The sequence below is a fragment of the Ursus arctos genome, unplaced genomic scaffold (assembly GCF_023065955.2).
Source record: "Ursus arctos isolate Adak ecotype North America unplaced genomic scaffold, UrsArc2.0 scaffold_36, whole genome shotgun sequence".
Classification (NCBI taxonomy): Eukaryota; Metazoa; Chordata; class Mammalia; order Carnivora; family Ursidae; genus Ursus; species Ursus arctos.
The window spans coordinates 24,727,622-24,735,452 of record NW_026623050.1 but is presented as its reverse complement, the minus strand read 5'-3'; the positions used below and the strand labels follow the sequence as shown (position 1 = coordinate 24,735,452).

At 49.4% G+C, this 7,831-nt stretch overlaps 1 protein-coding gene across 6 annotated transcripts in view; it reads left to right on the top strand.

Moving 5' to 3' along the window:
- Positions 1-798: 798 nt before the first annotated feature.
- The window catches only part of ANXA2 (annexin A2), a 43,282-nt gene continuing 36,249 nt past the window's right edge, over positions 799-7,831 (top strand). For 2 of the 6 annotated variants that reach the window (XM_048219774.2, XM_057306235.1), the window contains exon 1: positions 7,686-7,708. The gene's annotated coding sequence lies outside the window, so the exon portion shown is untranslated. Of the gene's footprint in view, positions 821-1,286; positions 4,357-7,685; positions 7,709-7,831 lie in introns of those variants that run through there. The other 4 variants (XM_057306237.1, XM_057306233.1, XM_026518604.4 and 1 more) reach the window with 4 other exon arrangements.

Here is a 7,831-nt window from a genome sequence, read left to right as displayed (position 1 = left end):
TGTATCATTACAAGTGAAGGAACTGGGTATGAGCTCAGGGCTGAGTGTCCAAAGACCCCTTTTCGTGGCTAGCTGGCTAGGTGACCATGAGCATGGCTACCGATGTCTTTTGGCTTTCCTTTAATTTTATGGTTCCCTGGAGTGAAATGATGCTTAACTAGGGAGTGAAACAGACCTCCAGATGAGTGTAAGGTTAAAACACGTAAGCATCGGGAGTAGGAGAAGAGCTCCCTGAAGTGTGTGAAAGGAAGGAATTCAAGGTGCAGAGAGGCCTTCAGGATTCGTAGCCAAACATTCCTGCTGGTTTGAAGTTTGAGTACAGTATTTGAGCAGTCACACACAAAAACATGTTAGCTTACGTGTTGCCACCGTAGTTCGTAGAAATAGAGAAGGAGAGAAAAGCGAGAAACTGAGCAAAACCGGGTGAAGGGAGCTGGCAAAGAAGCTGCGAAAGAACGGCAGTTAGGAAAGAAGGAAGGGAGGTAACTTCTTTGTCAGAACTCGAGGCTCAACGCCACCGGCCCCACCCAGCCCGGCCGGCCTGCCACGAGGACGCGCAGCGCTGCCAGGCACCCAGGGTGCTGAGCCCGGTTGCAGGAGGCGTGGAGAGAAGCTGAGAGGACCGCGCTCCGGAAAAACGGGCTCCTCCCGGGGTGGGAGGGGGCTGGGATCTTGGAGCCTGGCTTTGGCCTCCCACCGGTTCCTCTCCTCCCAGCCCTGGCTCCGGGCCTGGCTGCGCGCTGCGGGGCCAGGGCGAGCTAGCCTTTGCAGGACAGGACCCGGCGGATCTCCCGCCCCACTCTGCTCCCGGGAACTGCTGGTCAGAGGTTAAGCTAATATGTTTGCAGACGGTAACTGGGAGCTGGAGCTGGAGCTGGAGCTGGATGCCAACAGCTCCTGCTCAGGAGAATCTCGATTTATGTTTCTTGGAACAATTCTTTCTTCCATTGCATTGATGCCTTTAAAAAAGTGACTTAACCAAGCTCCGCGTCTACTAGAGTCTTGCTAATTTATTAACCTAAGCCAGGGCTGAGAACCCGACTTGGCGCTAAAAAAGTAAAAGGAGGAAGAATGGGAGAAACGAGGCCGCTAATGGGCCTCAAGGAAGCCTGGGCAGTGCTTTAATGGAGGGCAGGGCCGTGGGCGCGGGGGCCGCTCCCGCATGGCGCGGCTCGGGAACGTTCCAGGGCGAGGCCGCCCCAGTAGGCGGGCGGGCCGGGGAGGGTGAGTCACCCTGACTCGGGGTGGGAGCGGGCATGGGGGGGCGGGGCGGGGCGGGCCTCCCTTGCACAGTGAGGATGTGGCGGCTATAAAAGCCCCACCCAGGGCAGCCAGCTCTGCTCTACAACTGGGGACGCTCGCAGCTCTCGGCGCCGGGCCCAGGTAAGCGGGGTGCGCCCCGCCCTCCCGCTATGGCCCCGGGGCCGCCGCGCTAGCGGGGCGGGGAGCAGCGGGAAAAGAGGAAGACGGCCTTGCAGAGAGCCTTGGGTCACAGGAACCCGGGAGGCCGTCCAGGGAAGGGGGCTGGTGGGACGGCCCGCACAAGGGGTTCTGGGGGGGGCGGCGCAGTAGCAAGGTGGTCTGGGTAGGAGTGAGGGGGACTGGTTGCGCCCCGGCGTTGGGCTTGCAAGGCAGAGGGAGGGGGTCAGGCATCCCCCCGAAGTGCTCCCAGGAAGCTCGGCGAGGGGCACCGGGGAGGAGAACGGAGGGAGGCCCCACATTCCAGACGCGCCGGGCGCCGTGGTGGGCAGGGCGTGGCTGCCCTGGTAGCCTTGGGTCCCAGGCGGAGCTGTCTTGGGGACATTTCCCTCCACGTTTAACAAAAGCTTAACGGCCATCTAGAAAGTAACCTCTCTCAGTTTTAAATTACTTTATTTGAAAAAAAAAAAAAAGCCCACGCATTTGTGGAACTTGTATCGACCACCTGGAGGGAAGCAGTGGGGGGAGGATGAGAGGTGGGAATTTGTAGTCGCAACCTCTTTCCCCAATAATACAAAACAAAAAAGGGGGAAAAATAAACAAACCTCAGCTCATTGTCCTTTGTCTAGGTTATCTTGTAGGAGAACAACCTCTGATTTGAGTTACCTGGAGAGTTTCCCACTTGGTTGACCATTTTTGCGTCAGGAAGGAAGTGTCCCCCAAGGTTGGGGGAGGGGAGGAAGAGGGTTGTCTTTGGCTGTTACTCCTGGTGATGCGGCGGTGAGTCAGGGACAAGGGTACAGAAAAGGGCGTGGTGCCCCCCCACCCCCGCGCCCCTCCCCGCCGGCTGCTCCTTGCAGCTGTGTGGCGGGTCTCAGCCTCTCGTGCAGAGGGCTGGATTCCATCAACTGGCTGTTGAGAAGGTAGGAGGAGAACATCAATTTCCTTACCTGCGAAAGTGGCTTAAGGATGCCCATTCTTACCTCCACCTACGCAGTTGTTGTGGAAGACTTCAAAAAACATGTTCATTCAAAAATAAATATGTAAAGCACACTGAAAACACTAGGTGCTGTACCAATGTAGATGGTCGCTTTTATGTTAAGATTTGCCCTTTTGAAGCTGTGAGTATTCTGAATCTGTAAAAGAGCAGTGGCCTCCTGGGTGCACACTGGGTCTTCACCTAGAACCTTAAGATTCTAGAGTCCAGGGGCCTGGGCCCTGAGCTCAGGCTGACTCTACTGATGGATTCTGTCCAGAAATATGTGCTACTGTGCTGGTCTGGAGCTTGGTGGTTTGGAATGCAGAATGTACTTTCTCACTGAAACAGTGTTATAAAGGTGTTTAGGTTCCTAGGTTAGCCAAGAAACCCCTACTTAACATGCACTGTATCTAAGTACTATATTGGTAATACATGCTTAATTTGGGGGTGGGGTAAAGGTGGGGAGAAAAGGTGGGAGGATAAGGGATGAGGGTATGTGGGTAGGAAGAATAAATCACTGAAATTCTATTCTGGAACTTTCCTTGGTGGCCCTGATTATTTTAATTGGAAAATTGTATCTTTGCCCCTCCCTCCCACTTTGTTTTTTCCACCTTCCTCATGTGTCCTCAGCATCCCTCTTCCCTGACATATTATAAAAGCCATTAGGCTTATCCATTTCTGCTGCCATCCCTCCTCCTCCCCATTTCAGTGTACTCACAGCCAGCTAAAGACTAGCAAATTGAATCAATATTCATTAAGTTAGGAATGGTTGGTGGTCCTGAAATCCTCAGCAACATAAAAGAGTTGTATTATTTAAAAACCAAGAAAACCTTGTTAACCTGAACAGATCTGTGCTTTATGAAGTTAGAGGCCATGGAATTAAGGAGCCACCTAATTATAACATTCAGGCATTGTGAAGGAGTATTTCAGATGAGGCTAGATTCAGAGCGGCAAACTCCGGAGAGGAGTCCACTGGCCAGTGGTGGTAAGACATTCCTGTTGAGTACTTCTCTCCCCTTCTTCCAAGTCCATCGATTATCTAAGAACTTCAAGGGTTTTTCTTTTTTTTTTTTTTTTTTTCAAAGATTTTACTTATCTATTCGACAGAGATAGAGACAGCCAGCGAGAGAGGGAACACAAGCAGGGGGAGTGGGAGAGGAAGAAGCAGGCTCATAGCGGAGGAGCCTGATGTGGGGCTCGATCCCAGAACGCTGGGACCACGCCCTGAGCCGAAGGCAGACGCCCAACCGCTGTGCCACCCAGGCGCCCCTCAAGGGTTTTTCTGAAAGTATCGCATCTGTAGTGCAAGGGTGTGACCATCAATGTGCATTTCTTTAGTTAACTAAAGATTGGAATTAACTATGATTTGGAGACCTCCTGGATTTTGTAATTTCTCGCAGTGCCAAATGGACTGCCCGTGGCAAATGACCAGGAAATACTGCTTACTCACTGGCTTTGATTTGGTGCTTGTTCTTGGATTGCGTCTCAGAATTTAACATCTTGTGTCTTTGAGCTATTAAGGTACTGTATTGACTGACATTAGGCTGGCTGTCATGGCCATTAGTTTCCTGACTAATTTCTGAGTTAAGTAGTTTTCCTGGCAAGGTAGGTATCCTTCTATAATTGCTATTGATTTTGGGGACTGTAGGCTTTTCCTACACCGTTGGGCCTAGGCTCTTGCACTGACACACTCATGAGCCTTGTGCAGGGCTGTGGGCCTGCCGAGGCATTTTTTGTTAATGGAGAGCAGTCGTGTCACAAGGAGTCTCAGTCTCTACTGGGCTGCTTTGACCATCTATTCATTCCACAATATTTATTAAGCATCTGTCGTGTTCTGTGTACTGACAGATAGAGGTACTGCGTATGCAAGAGTGAACAAAACAGTCTGAAAAAAAGAAACAGAACAAAAACCTGCTCTTTAGACTTCAAGTCTGGTGGGGAGAGAAAAAATAGACCAAGTAAGTGAGTTGTATAGGCAGTAATTGAATTTTGAACTTTACATTATCCCAAATTAATATTTTCGTTCCCCAACTTGGCAGGGGCTCCTTTCCCCTTTAATCTAGCTGTTCCACAGACCTGAGTGTCATATTGAGCCTGCCTTGTGGTAGTGTTTTTTAAAATAATTATGACTTAACCTGCCTTCCGGATTTTATTGTGTGGATTAAATAGAAATGGAATGCTCCTGGTTTTTTTTGCTCATGGGAATCCACCTCCCTCATTTTCCCTGGTGCCACACCCCATTCTAGTTAGAGGCCACATCAGGAAATTCCAGTTCTTTTAAAAAATTCTTTCCACCCCTTCACTGGTATGCTTTTCCTTCTGTTGCCAGAGGCAGTCTACTTTGCTGGGAAGCAGGTCAGCAGTAGGGGTCAGGAGATGCCTAGGCTTGTTGTGGGTGGTTCCAAACTGAGATTACCTCTGAATCTCCCTTCTGGGGTACACCCTGAAGCTTGAAGACATCTGCCCTCAGTCTTGTCAGAGAGAAGTCAGTATATCCAAGTAGTCTGAGTTCTAATCCCTCGTTCGGTGTGGAAAATTCTGAATCAGGGGAGTGGCTGTGAGCTGGAGTCCTTGCTCTTTGTCTCCCTGCCACACCCAGTGTACACACTCACAGCTCAGAGGAAATGGGAGTCCCAAGGCCACTTGCAAGTTCTTCCTCCTTTCTGCTCCTTCCTTGCACTCCAGGTGCCTTAGGAGATGTAGGTTACATTTGCACGTTGTCCAGGGACTTAGCTAGGACCCGGGAGGCCCTGGCCATACAGAGGTGGGGTGCTGGGATGGGAAGGGGCTGTCTATCATGATGAGGAAGAGGCTGCCCCTGAAGTGACCTGCCAGGCTTTGTGAAGATTTGCAAGGAAGCTGGCCGCTTGAGCGTCCAGCTCAGAATGTATGGAACTGGAACTGCATTTAGGATGTTCAGTCTGAGGGAGAGAAAGAAAATGGAGCAAGAGTGCATTGAAAAAGAAGCCGTAAGGATATGGAAAGGCCCCGTGTGTGTAAAGCGTCCATAAATAACGATTGAGCGCCTACTCTTTTGGTAGGCACTGCGCTTAGACGTATAAGGAAACAGAAGTGAATGCGACAGAAACCCTGTGGGCACATAAAATGGAAGACCACCTTTATATACTCATTTTTGATATTTCACAGACAGACTGAGACAGGAGCACAAAGCAGGGAGAGGTGCGGGAGAAAAAGAACAGTATTTTTTGTATCCTGAAGTCTCACAAGGCTGTCAGATCAAGATTGTGTGTTCCCAGACAACCTGGGCCTAGAGGTGGTAGGACTCTGCCGAGTGTATTTAGAGAGGAATCACCAGCCTGGTGTCACTGCAGTGTGTGTGTGCGTACCCGTGCAGGGGGCTGTGTAGGAGATATTGATGGAGAGGTAGGTCAAGTCCAAAGTGTGGAAGATCTTGAAGGCTGAGTTTAGGCTTTTTCTGTGGGCACTGGGTGCCCATTAGAAACACGGTAAGCAGTTGACATTGCTCTGTAGCTGTGAAGGCTTTGATTTCCCAGCCCTGAAGGTGTTCCATGCCAACTGACTTCATTCTTCCTGCCAGTCTCTTTCCACCCACTCCAAACCCATGACCGGGGACGGAGGGAGAACCTCTGGGAACAAGAGGCTGCCACGTAGGTCTGTAGGTAGCAAACAGATACTGATTCAGATCAGGTAGCAAAACGGACACGCCGAAGCAAGTGCTCTTGTGTCTGGCCTGCTCAGTTCGATCACGGCCACTGGGCACAATGCCAGGATTTCTGCAAGATGACTTGGCCCTGTGACTCAGGCATTGATCAAGACCATAAAACCAAGGAGAGAAGGATGTGTTTTCAGGAATGTTCTGTTCACTGAAAAATGCTTTGGGGGGTGAGGAGTAGATGTAGCACAATATGAATTCCATTCCCAACCCCACTCATGCAATTTTTCCTCCCCTTTTGGTTTAAGATTCCAGTCTGGTCCTGGAGACCTGAGCTCTGCGCAGAGAAGGTTTTGGTGGGGAAACCCAGCCCTCCGCCCTGCCACCCACACACATTTTCACTTTAAAAACCCTCGTTTGTATCATCCAGTTCCCCATTGATTCATCATGGTTGCTAGGGCTGTGTTTTGTGGTAACACATCAACACCATGTTGAAACTGTAAGGTGGGTGTGTCCACGAAACTGCTGGGTTGTCCTCAGATTTCAGATTTGGCTGTGCAGACCAGCCCTGTCGCAACATGTTCCTGTTTGTTTGTTTATGTGAATTAATATTTGGGTTTTCTGGAGCTGGTTCTTAATTCATTTCAGTAAAACTTGTTTTTGCTCTTTGCAGAGTACTGACTTTTGGGTTTGCTTTGTCTGTTTCCACTCTTTTTGCAAATTTTGTTTTACTTTCCTTTTTCGGGGAGAAGTTAAATCTCTTTTACTTGTACTATTTTTATTACCGCGTGTTTGAAGTGAAACAGTAAAAGACAAAAAAAAATAGGTAGGGTTTAAAAAAAAGGACAAACCCTTAAGTATCTTTAAGACAGTCCTTATGTTCAACGTAAATGATTGTTTTCCAACAGCTGCACAGATTTCATAAATGTCTAGCTTTGCACTCCAAGGGCTTTTGCAGTCAGGCAGCTAACAGTCTTCATTCGTTAATATTTTCAAGGCCAGAGGAGAAAACTGTTACCTTCATGACTGGGGGTGGGGGGGGGGGGTGCGCTACAAGGAATGAGTGAGGCTGTTCTCACCCTAGTGGTGAATTATTTCAAACCAGTTTGAAGTGGGTGTGGCTCTTTCACTAAGTCTCTCTGTATCTCTCTAGTTCTTTTTCTTTTTTAAGATTTATTTGTTTTTCGAGAGGCGGGGGGAGAAGCAGTCTTCCCGCTGAGCTGGGAGCCAGACGTGGGGCTCAATCCCAAGACCCCGAGATCATGACCTGAGTGGAAGGCAGACGCTTAACCCACTGAACCACTCAGGTGTCCTTCTAGTTATTTTCTTAGAGAAAAAAACCTACCCCGTAAAGAGCTGTTTTAATGGTCTTGTCAGCCAGCCCTTCCCTGGGAATGGAAGGTACTGGTGTGTGCACACACTACTCATCAACAGATTGAATTTGCTGACTTTTTCCCCTTCTTTTTTACAAGCTGAAACCAGTTGGAGATCTGGGTGAGGTCGAAGTGCTGGAAAGAGTGATGCAGACTGCCGTTTTCATGTTCTGTGAGAAGTCTGCCAGGAAGGAGCGGTTGTTCGGCTTTTAACACACTTGCGAATTTTACACTGTGATGAGGCGGCAGTGAGGGTGGAATTGTCACATGGCTCACAGACTTCATTTTATTCTCAAGCACTAGGTAAACTAAGGCAGGGCGCCTGCTTTCAGTGAGAAATTCAGCCTCCAGAGCAAATGTGGTGAACAGATAGGATGAGTATTGGAGAGCAAATCACTTTGGCTTTCTGGCTCTCCCCTATTTCCA